The 12,121-nt window shown below is 43.7% G+C and overlaps 1 long non-coding RNA gene across 1 annotated transcript in view; it reads right to left on the bottom strand.

Annotated features, from left to right (window-relative positions):
• Positions 1 to 4,670: 4,670 nt before the first annotated feature.
• Positions 4,671 to 12,121, bottom strand: part of LOC140458935 (uncharacterized) — a 32,896-nt gene continuing 25,445 nt past the window's right edge. Inside the window, exon 2 of the long non-coding RNA XR_011953788.1 lies at positions 4,671 to 10,832. This is a non-coding gene — a long non-coding RNA (uncharacterized lncRNA). The remainder of the gene's footprint in view (positions 10,833 to 12,121) is intronic.

The following is a 12,121-nucleotide window of genomic DNA, read 5'->3' as shown; positions in this document are numbered from 1 at the left end:
ATTTGCAGGATTGACCATGTCAGACTCCAGATATGGAGTTTTTTGTGGATGGGTCAGCATTCAGGAGCAAGGGGACAGGCCAGAATTGTGTTGGGTATGATGCAGTGACTATGTACGAGGTAGTCAAAGTGGAATCACTCCCTTCTCATCTGTCAGTGCCAGCAGCGGAGCTGATTGCCTTGACTGAGGCCTGTAAGTTGGCTGAGGGAAGGACAGTGAATATTTACACCGATAGCAGATATGCCTTTAGGGTTGTACATGATTTTGGAACCCTGTGGAAACACAGGGGATTCTTGACCTCCACCGGAAAGCCCATCACACACTGCGACCTGATTTCCGACCTCCTGGAAGCAGTCCTGTTGCCTAAATCAATCGCTGTGTGTAAGTGTGAAGCTCACACAAAAAATAATGATCTTATTTCCCAAGGCAATGCGAGGGCAGACTCAGCAGCGAGAACGGCAGCCCAGCAGCTGCCAACTGAGCAGATTGACATGTGTATGGCGAAGAGGTGGCTTGGAGCGTTTCAAGTGCTCCTCACAACACAGACAGTAGTTAAGCTCGCAGAAAGAGCCAAGTGGATACACACCAGCCTTTACAAGTGTGTAGCTGAGCCCGAGGAGATATCGGACAGCACCAGAACCAATTAAGTGCAAGTAGTGATTAGAAGCCTCATACGGTTATGGAGCTGCCGCAGCTCACACATGGGCTGTGTACAGGGCACACCAGAGCAAGGGAAGATACCACCACAAAGCTGTGTTTCGGGGAGGTGGTATCTGAGGAAAGGCCTGGTGTTTCCTAAACTTTTTTTGATGTATAACTATTACGGCTCTGTATTTCTTTGTAGTTGTTGCTGTAGTTGGGCTTGATATCATAAAACGACAAAAAGGGGGAAAATGAAATGGGAAATTATCCATTTACTGTGAAATTAATTATCCATTTGCTGCGAATTTTAAAGAGAATGCTTTTCTTTAATTCAATGCTGTACTGATCTTTGTAAGCGATGCTTTGATGAAGGGTTGCAGTCAGCTTAACTCTGTGTGAATTCTGTAAACATTCTACTTGACCTTGCGATAGTCGAACTCAGCGAAGGCTGAAGAACCATTAAGTCTGAAAGACCAGGGAGTTGCCCTTGAGAGTGTGATAAGGAACACTATATGGCAAGCATCTGTACAATGTTTCAGTGCTCTTTGTATTAAGGCATCTGGCGTAGCGTAGTGAGTCAATCCTGCAGGATTCAAAATAAAGACCTTTCTTTGCTCCTGCTAATAGTTGAGTAGATTTAATTTCCATGACAATGACCCTTGATTTTATTTTAGTTGAGAAAATCTACAGCACCATCTTCATTGATCTGCTCTGATACTAGCTTAATAAACTGTCCTTTCTTGTCGATACATGTGTTTTCCATTTGCGTCGCTATTCTAGTTGCTTCTTGTAAATCCAATGTATCTGAGGAACAAATTATTCTCCCCAAATGGTGGACTCTAGAAGTCTCCTCAATATTTTAATTATATTATATTGGCTTTTCTTTATTACAGGGTTTGCCTCTTCTTTTATGAAAAGAGATGGTAATTGAAAACTCTTCAGTCCTCTGACCACACTTCCATATCTATGGAGCATTAAATAGTTAAGATCAATCACTTTGCTGTTGTGTCCATTCCTCAGAAACACTCAGTCATCCCATCCAGACTGAGCAAATGTATTAATTTACCATGGTATAAAACAAATTGGTTTGAATGGGGTTAAGTGAACCTGCTCGTTCAGTGATTGTTGTTAATGTCAGTCTCCATGCATCAAATTATTTCACTAAAAGGTTTACTTCCTATTAATAAGGGGGGGGTCTTACAATATTATCACATAGTATCAGTAGGAACTTCACTTGCAGCACTAACCAGGATCAACAGTTCAAGAGTGAGGGAGAGAAGAGATCAGAGTCTGAGAACAATGCACTGACGTGTTCCAACAATGGACCAGAATATGGGAACAATAGACTGGAATGTTCCAATACTGACCAGGGGTTTACATTTGGGTCTTCACAATCTTCCTCAAGATTGGGTGGACCTTAAGTGTGCTTTGGCTGATTCAAGCTGATTTCTATCCTCTCCTCACTATTATTCCTGGTAAGTCTTTCCATCTGACTATGAATTCAATAAACTTTGTTGAACTAACTTACTGTTCTCATAACTTAAATACTGAAAAAAAAGGAAGCTGTTGCCATGACTTCTGTCCACAAACTCCATTCCTAACCAAACAATTTTAATGCCAATATCTGAAGTGGAATCAAACTGCGTATAACTCCAACATGTACTTCGGCTCTAAGCTGATATCTATTTCCACATTCTCTCCAGCACCAATCCTGTTCACTATCAACTCCGCAATATCTCAGGTCTCCCATTTTGTCTCAGTCTAGCTGCTGAATAAACCATCATCTGCACCTTTGTTATATCCAGATTCAACTGTTCCTATTCTCTTCCGGCCACAAATAATTTGACTAGAAATGTTGAGTGTTCTCCCTGAAAGGTTCTGACTTCAGCAGAGTCAGTGGGATTGTGATAATATCACTACACTTGCAATCAGAGCCCCAGGCTATTACTGTGGATAGTCAGAGCCTTTTTTCCCAGGATACTCATCTCAATTACAAGGGGACATAGTTTTAAGGTAAGAAGGGAAAGTTTAAAGGAGATGTGAGACAGCTTTTTTACACCGATGGTGATAGCTACCTGAAATGTGCTTCTGAAAGGTAATGGTGGAGGTGGATACAATAGCAATTTCTTGAATAGGTAGGGAATCGAGGGATATGGACTCTGAAAAGATAAAAGGTTTTTCATTTGGAAAGGCATCACGTGTGAGCACAGTCTTGGTGGGCCGAAGGGCCTGTTCCTGTGCTGTACTGTTCGTTATTCATTACTCTCTGTTTCCTCTATAGTTTAGATTAGATTAGATTACTTACAGTGTGGAAACAGGCCCTTCGGCCCAACAAGTCCACACTGACCCATTCTCCTACATTTACCCCTTCACCTGTTTGAGGTTTGGGGGTTCTTTAAAGACGAGCAACAACTGCCAATTTCCGAGCACCATCCTACAACTCATCCGCTTTATCCTCAATTACAATGTCTTCACCTTTGACAACAGGTTCTTCATCCAGACACATGGTTCAACCATGGGGACCAAATTTGCACCCCAATATGCCAACATCTTTAGGCTCATGTCTGAACAAGATTTCTTCTCTACGCAGGACCTCCAACCAACACTATACACCAGGTACATCAACGACATTTTCTTCCTCTGGACCCATGGCGAGGAGTCACTGATAAAACTACACAGTGATATCAACAAGTTTTATCCCACCATCACACTCACAATGGACTACTCTCTACTGTCTCATTTTGGACACATGTATCTCCATCAAGGATGGGCACCTTACTCTACTGCAAACCCACAGATAACCTCCCAGTGCTACACTTCTCCAGCTTCCACCCAAAACATATTAAAACAGCCTGACCCTATGGACAAACCCTACACATACACAGAATCTGGTCAGATGAGGAGGAGTTGTTTAAAAGAGTTAAATCATCTCCTTGGTACACTGTGCAGTACGTTCTAAGTGTTGAATACAAGTTACTATGCAACTCTTTAGAGGGGCTGAATGGTTTATTCCTGTGCCTCAGTAATAGCCCTGAGAAATTCTGTCAGAGACGTGTTGTGTGACATTACACGGGAGGTAGGAGCACCAGTTGGTCATTCGGTCTCTGCTACACCATTCAGACAGATCAGAGCTGGTCTGACTGTGGCTGAACTCCCTGTCCATCTCTGCTCCCAATAAACATGGGCTTCCTCGACCATCAAGGAGCTACTGAGCTCAGCCTTGAATATCTTCACTGCTCCCTGCAGATGAGAATGCCACAGTTAGCACATCCCTCAGGACAAAGGAGCATCCTCACCTCAATCTGAAATGGGAGCACCCTTGCATTTAAAGTGATTGTCCTTGCACCAAATCACCTCCTACTTATGACATGATGCACAACAAATCAGAACATACGTAGACCATTCCACCCCCTCAAACCTGGCCCCCATAAGCACTGGCTGTCTAGTTGATCAAATATCTATCAGATTCAGCCTTCACTGCTCTCTGCGCAACACATTATCAGATCCATCCTTATCTCAGTCTGAAATGGAAGAGATCACATTTTCAAACATTCTCCAGTTCCCCTAGTTCGACACACCCAACGTGGGGATCCATCCTCTCAGCATCCACCCTGTCAATTCCCCTCAGGGTCAGTTATGTCTCAATATGATCATGCCTATTTCTGCTGAACTTCAAAGGGTATACATCCAAACTGCGCAACATTTCCACATGGGATGAACCGGTCATCCCAGGAATCAACTGTGTGAGCTGTGTCCGTACACCTTCTCATATAATTAAATTCTTTCTGTGGTAAAGAGATTTTAAAAAGCCCGATACAGTCCTCCAGCTGTGATCTCAGTAAAACTGGGAACAGCTGCAGCAACGCTTCCTTCATGGTTGACTCCTTGCAAGAAACATTAAAATTGAGACAAGAGCCGGAAGACACTTGATTTCTTAAGTCTTAAATAAGGCAACTTTGATTGGTTAAGATTCAGAGATGCCGGTGTTGGACTGGGGTGTACAAAGTTAAAAATCACACAATACCACGTTATAGTCTAACAGGTTTAATTGGAAGCACACTAGCTTTCGGAGCGACGCTCCTTCATCAGGTGATTGTGGAGGGCTCGATCGTAACACAGAATTTATAGCAAAAATTTACAGTGTGATGTAACTGAAATTATACATTGAAAAATTGATTGTCTGTTAAGCCTTTCATCTGTTAGAATACAGTGATAGTTTCACTTCTTTCATGGGTAAATCATAAAACCCTTTTTTTAAAAGTTGCATTCTCGGATTAGCTGTTAACAATGGTGATAGCTAGACAATATGTTGAAGGTGTTGTCCCCCTGTGTTCTCTGTCCATGACCTGATGTTTAGATTGATTCTAATCTAAAAAGTGAGATAACAGAGTTTTACATAAATTCATGCAGTTTTGAGCTCAGAGTTCTACATGAATGTATGTAGCTTTTGAGCAAACTACATGTAGTATATGTGTGCATGTGGGTCTTTGTGCGTGTGCCTGTCTGGGGTGGGGGTTGTGAGTGTGAGAAAGTGTGTTGTGTGTGTGTAGTGAGTGCAGAGTGTCTTAAGTCTGTGAGGGTGTGCAGGTTTGGGAGTATGTGTGTCTATTAGGGTGTGTGTGGGTGTCTGTGTGCGCGTCTGTGTGTACGTGTGTCCGTGTGCATGTGAGGGTGTGTGTGTAGGAATATCTGTGTGTGTGTGTGTGTGTGTGTGTGTGTCTGTGTGTGTGTGTGTGTACTGTAATGGTGATCACCTGTAATGTGACATGAACCCAAGGTCCCGGTTGAGGCCCTCCCTATGGGTACCGAACTTAGCTATCAGCCTCTGCTCGGCCACATTCCTCTGCTGCCTGTCCCGAAGTTCACCTTGGAGGATGGTCACCCGAAGGTCCGAGGCTGAATGTCCTGGACCACTGAAGCGTTCCCCAACTGGGAGGGAACCCTCCTGTCTGTTGATTGTTGTGTGGTGCCCATTCATCCGTGAATAAAATTTGATTAATTTTAAAGTAGCAATGGTTTTTTGTGTGGGAAATCATGTCACACGAACTTGACTGATTTTTTTGAAGAAGTAACAAAGAGGATTGATGAGGGCAGAGCGGTGAACGGGATCCGTGTGGACTCCGTACGGGATCCGTAAGGTGCTTGACAAGGTTCCCCATGGAATTCTGGTTAGCAAGGTTACATCATATGGAATACAGGGAGAATGAGCCATTTGAATTGACTCAAAGGCAAGAGGTGGTGGTGTAAGGTTGCTTTTCAGACTGGAGGCCTATGCCCAGTGGTGTGCTCCAAGGATCGGTGTTGAGTCCACTGCTTTTCATCATTTATATAAATGATTTGGATGCAAACGTAGGAGGTATAGTTAGTAAGTTTGCAGGGGGCAACAAAATTGGAGGTGCAGTGGACAGTGAAGAAAGTTTCCTCAGAGTATAATGGGATCTTGATCAAATGGGCCAATGGGCCTAGCAGTGGCTGTTGGAGTTTAATTTAGATAAATACGAGGTGCTGCATTTTGGAAAAGCAAATCAGAGCACATCATATCCACTTAATGGTAAGGGTGTGTTGCCGAACAAAGAGACCTTGGAGTGCAGGTTCATAGTTCTTTGTAAGTAGAGTTGCAGGCAGATAGGATAATGAAGAAGACATTTGGCATGCTTTCCTTCAATGGTCAGATGATTGAGTATCGGAATTAGGAGGTCATGTTGTGACTGTACAGGACATTGGTTAGGCCACGTGCATTCTGGTCTCCTTCCAATCGAAGAATGTTGTGAATCTTGAAAGCGTTCAGAAAATATTTCCAAAGATATTGCCAGGATGGAGGATTTGAGCTATAGCGAGAGGCTGAAATAGGCTGGGGCTGTTTTCCCTGGAGCATCAGAGGCTTCTCAAGTTTCATAAAATCACGAGGTGCATGGATCGGACGAAGTCTTTTCCCTGGGGTGAGAGAGTCCCAAATTGGAGGGCATAGGCTTAGAGTAAGAGGGAAAGATATAAAATGGACCTAAGGAGACAACTTTTTCACATAGAGGATGGTGTATGTATGGAATGAGCTACCAGAGGAAGTAGTGGAGATTGGTACAATTACAGCATTTAAAAGGCATCTGGACGGTTATATGAATAGTAAGGTTTAGAGGGATACAGGCCAGGTGCTGGCAATAGAGACGAGATTAGGTTAGGATATCTGGTTGGCATGAATGTGGTGGACCGAAGGGTTTGTATCCATGCTGTACATCTCTATGACTAAGTGCAGTGTAACAGAGCATTTAGGGCTCCCTTAGTGACAACAAGGGTGTGTTTGCACTGTGGTGATATTTACACTCTAAATCTATACATCTGTACATGACAAACACCTCAACATACAGAGACCAGGAGGGCAATCTGTCAAGACTTGAATTCTTTAACCAGAGACTGTGAGAACGAGAACATTTCTGGGGGACATGGTAGATGGATGTAGCTTCACAAATCAAAACACGTGTATCCTTCAGTTCCTTTGTTAAAAAAAAACTTCCTCATTTAAACTGACTAACAGTTCCAGTATCCACTGTCGTTTGTGGAAGAGAGTTCCAAACCTCTCCCATCCTTTGTCTGTAGATGTGCATCCTAACATTCCTCCTGAACGCTCTGGCTCTCATTCTCAGACTGTGCCCCCTCGTTAGAGAATTGCCAGCCAATGGAAATCATTTATCTTTTTCTGTTAATGTCTTGGAGGACTTCACTCAGATCAGCCCTTATCCTTCAAGATCCTTGTGAACACAGGCTTCGTTTGTATATCAAAAAACAGAAATTGTTCAGCAGGTCTGGCAAGCATCTGTGAGAGAGAAAGTAGAGTAAATGTTTCAAGTCCGGAGACCCTTCTTCAGTACTAAGTTGCATGATTTCTCTTCATACCTTCAGAATATACGAAACCAGAACAGATGAGAGAATACTTAAGTCAGGACATTCTTCAGCAGCAGTGACTTTGAGAGTCTCCGTCAATGGAAAATTGTACCATGAATGCTGCTCACTGGATTGTTATCACTGTTCTGGGGTCTGGATATGGCTGACCAGTCAATGAGATGGTGACGTTGTTGTTCAAAAGGTAAAACCAGAGAGCAGATCAACAGCAGATTACAGTAAGTCCAAATGTCTTTATGCCACACCAGAAACACCAATAATAACCAGGATGGTGTCGAACACCTTCTCCACCTGCTGAGTTGGTCGATGCATGATTCCATGTGAGGTGATCTGTCCCTTCAGGCAGCTGACAAGCTCCTTGTTTGAAACTCTGGGCTGATGCATTCCCAGAGATGCTGCCTTATACTGTCTGAAAGCTCCTTTGGGAGACTGACACGACAGCATTGCTCAGCTTTGTGTCAAAACTCTGACAATGAACAAACTCATTACAATAACAAGTTTAATCCCAATTATGAAGGAGCGTTACTGTTTAGTATATCATAATGAAATAACAAAAAACAGAACCTGGGATCTCTCAGCAATAATGCTGCCCACACAAATACCGTGAGCCCCGTCACAAGATCACAAATAATTTCAACCAATGCTGCATCAAGCCAGTTTATTCCATGTATGAAAATATATCTCAGAGCTGTTCTTCTGTTCTCTAGAGTAGGAGCTGCCCTCTTTAAAAAAGAGCGTTTCACTCACTGATTGAAATATGATTCTTCATACACACTGAATGTGTGCATTGCTGCCGAGGTCAGCATTTATTCCACATCACTCATGGCCCAGGTTCCAGAGGCACATGAAGGGCTTTCCTGGAGGAAGGGGACTGAGTGAACAAGTTAGGCTTCCAACAATGGAGGTATCACTGATGTCACTCTTATTGTCATTCTCCATCCTTCCCAAAGGGGCAACTAGGGACGAGTAATAAACACTGGCCCAGCCAGTGATGCCCACATCCCATCAATGGATAAGAATAAAGTGATAACCCTGGAGGTTCCATCTACCTTATAGGCCCTTGTCTGTATTCATCAGGATCATACCCATGTTTGGGGATAGGTGCCTTTTCCAAACTACAATCATAACCACCACTATCCCAAGATATATCATGGGGAGTGCAGTTAGGACCACAGCTTGATGTGAGAGGAGCCGAATTCATGGATGACAGGCTATGGGCATGTGATCATATGGCCTGTTCCTTTACATTTACTTAAGAGTGGTCCCTGTCAATGTCCCCTCTATCTCCACATTATGTGGGAGGAAGATATGATAAGCCATCTAAATACATTTTTTAATATAATTCCGTTAATTTGGACATCATCCTAACTTCGTCACTTGGGATAATTGGAATCCCTAGCACTGAGAGTGCCCTTGCAGTTGCCATTAAACGAGACCTTAGTGAGCTGCTGTAATTGGGGTGGATGGTGGGTCAGTGGTCAGCATTGCTGCCTCACAGCACCAGGGACATGACTTCATTTCCAGCCTTGGGCGACTGTCTGTGTGGAGTTTGCACATTCTCCCCATGTCTGCATGGGTTTCCACCCACAGGCCAAAGATGTGCAGGTTAGGTGAATTGGCCATGCTAAATTGCCCATAGTGTTAGGTGCTTTGTCAGGGGTAAATATAGGGTGGGGGAATGGGTCTGAGTGGGTTCTTTTTCAGAGGGCCAGTGTGGACTTGTTGGGCTGAAGAGCCTGTTTCCATATTATAGGGAATGTAATTTAAACTGACAGTGAGAGATATTGGGCTGGGTCTTCTCCTGGAACAAATGTTTACACTATTTGTCACAAATTTGCTGTGGGGCTTTCCCTTGGCTGGCCTGTCTGAACTCCTCCCTCATCCTGTTCCTGCAGATACTGCACAGGGTGAACCAGCAATAATGACGGTGGGCAACAAAACTGCATTCTGTGCAGTATCTACAGCACAGAGACCCAGAGATGGAGAGCAGGAGGAAGTCTGTGATTTTGCTCCTCACCATCTCTTGGAGCTTCATCCTCCTGTTGTTGATCTATGATTTAAGTTTCTTACATTATATTATTCAAGGAGTCCAGCCTGAAGATTACTCGCTTTTCCTGCATAACTTCACAAAACTTGGTTATATGCTGCAGACCCTAAGTTGGTGCAGAAACAGGTTTATTTGTGCAGCAACATTATCTCGGTTCAGAGTGAAGATCACTAACACAGCAAAGTAGCGAGTGACACAAATTCCTTGCATAATGAATAAATAAAACTCCTTAGTGAAGCCACAGGAGGGTCCTGTTGTTCCCGACATGAAACAATTTTTCAAATTCATTCATGGGATGTTGGCATCACTGCCAGGCCCAGTATTTATTACCCATCCCTAGTTGCCCCTTGAGAAGTTGGTTGTGAACTGCCTTCTTGAACCGCTATTATCCATGTAGGTCAACCCATAACATTGTTAGGGAAGGAATTCCAGGAATTTGACACAGGGATATATTTCCACTTCAAGATGGTGAGAGGCTTCGAAGGAAATTTGCATAAGGTGGTGTTCCCATGTATTTGTTGCCATTTTCCAAAATGGAAGTGGCTGTGGCTTTGGAAGGTGCTGTCTCGGATCTTTGGTGAATATCTGCACTGCATTTGTAGGTGGTACACACTGCTGCTACTGAGTATCTTTGGTGGAGGGAGTGGATATTTGTGGGTGGGGTGCCAATCAAGCAGGTTGCTTTGTCCTGGATGGTGTCAAGTTTCTTGAGTGTTTATTGTAGCTGCACTCATACAGGCAAGTGGAGCATATTCCATCACATCCGACAGAGAGTCCTTATCCCAGTGCAGAGAGAGGGTTGAGCTGGGAACCGGCAGATTCCCCATCTTAGCATAATCCAAAGGAATTGTCCAGGAAAGTGGAATTTCCTACTGGGTAAGTCCTATCAGTTTGGAACCCTCTAAGTGTCCATCAAAAATCAAATTCTTCTGCGGGTTCTGATCCAGTTAAACAGACGAGTTAATCTGTAAATATTTCATGTATACCAACCCTATATTAATGTCCCAAATAGCGATCTATGAGCTGTTGTGAAGTGAGAAATCATGGCAGGTGATTACATGATATTATTGGAACCCACTCACCAAAGAACTGGCTGGCCTCTATTTTTCAGCATCAAGCTTCCAGTTTCTTTGGGCTGCTTATCCATGACAGTCTCATCAGAAATTTCCTGCCATTAATTACGACGCAGAGGTCGAACCTCTCTGTTAATTAAACCAAACACCCAGAGAGTCTTGGTTCACTCTGTAATCTGTTAAAATAATAGGGACAGAGAACTCTAAAATTCGAATACATTAAGAAAATTATAATTATTTTCTTAACTCTAATAGTGAACACTAAACAACAACTGTCCACAAATCCAAGTCCCCTTCTTTTACCTACTTAGTATCTGACTCCAACTCCACAAAAGTACACTGTTCCAATTATTAAACTTGACACTTATTAAGCATTGCATTAACTTAATCTCAAGACCAAACATGTTCCTCTGAATTCAATCGTCTGCCTGCTGATCTCGCTGGGCCATCTTGTTTCTTTTTTTTAAAGTGAGAAGGTTGTACATGTAAAGGTACTTTGGTTGAAATTGTTTTCTAATTTCTTTGCGAGGAAGATGCGAGATGGCCATTTCGCTCTTGGGCTCGGCAGCAGTTGCTCGCTATTCGATGGCAGTTGCTCTCCCTCAGACTTTCAAAATAGTCGTGGGTGTTTATATAACACCCACGACTCAATAAACTCTTAGAATCAGTTTCAAGGTGTCAAAACAATCAAACCAAATGCCGTTGGTTTCTGGTATCCTGGGCACAACTTAAACTAGTTGGGTAAATTGGAATTGTGGTCAAAACAGCAGCAAAACCTCAAGTAATTGGAACATGTCTCTATTTTTGAAAAGCTGTTCTCTCAGATGGCAGGTATTGCTGTGCTTAAAATCAAAAAGCACTTTCTATCTTGCAGCCAACATACACTCTGTTGGCTTTGGAACAATGTGGATTCGTTGGTTACAGTTCCAGATACAGACTGTACATCCACCTGTACTGTCACCAAAAAAACAGATTCACCGAAACTGCACTCACCCCCTCCCTGACTGATCCCTACCCAACACTGCAATCACCCACTCCCTGACTGATCCCTACCCAACACTGCACTCACACCCTCCCTGACTGATCCCTCCCCAACACTGCAATCACCCACTCCCTGACTGATTCCTACCCAACACTGCAATCACCCACTCCCTGACTGATCCCTACCCAACACTGCACTCACCCCCTCCCTGACTGATCCCTACCCAACACTGCAATCACCCACTCCCTGACTGATCCCTACCCAACACTGCAATCACCCACTCCCTGACTGATCCCTACCCAACACTGCAATCACCCACTCCCTGACTGATCCCTACCCAACACTGCACTCACACCCTCCCTGACTGATCCCTCCCCAACACTGCAATCACCCACTCCCTGACTGATCCCGACCCAACACTGCAATCTCCCCCTCCCTGACTGATCCTTACCCAACACTGCAATCTCCCCCTCCCTGACTGAT

The sequence above is a fragment of the Chiloscyllium punctatum genome, chromosome 34, assembly GCF_047496795.1.
Source record: "Chiloscyllium punctatum isolate Juve2018m chromosome 34, sChiPun1.3, whole genome shotgun sequence".
Classification (NCBI taxonomy): Eukaryota; Metazoa; Chordata; class Chondrichthyes; order Orectolobiformes; family Hemiscylliidae; genus Chiloscyllium; species Chiloscyllium punctatum.
Note: the sequence above shows the minus strand (reverse complement) of the source record. Positions and strands in the feature narration are given on the sequence as shown.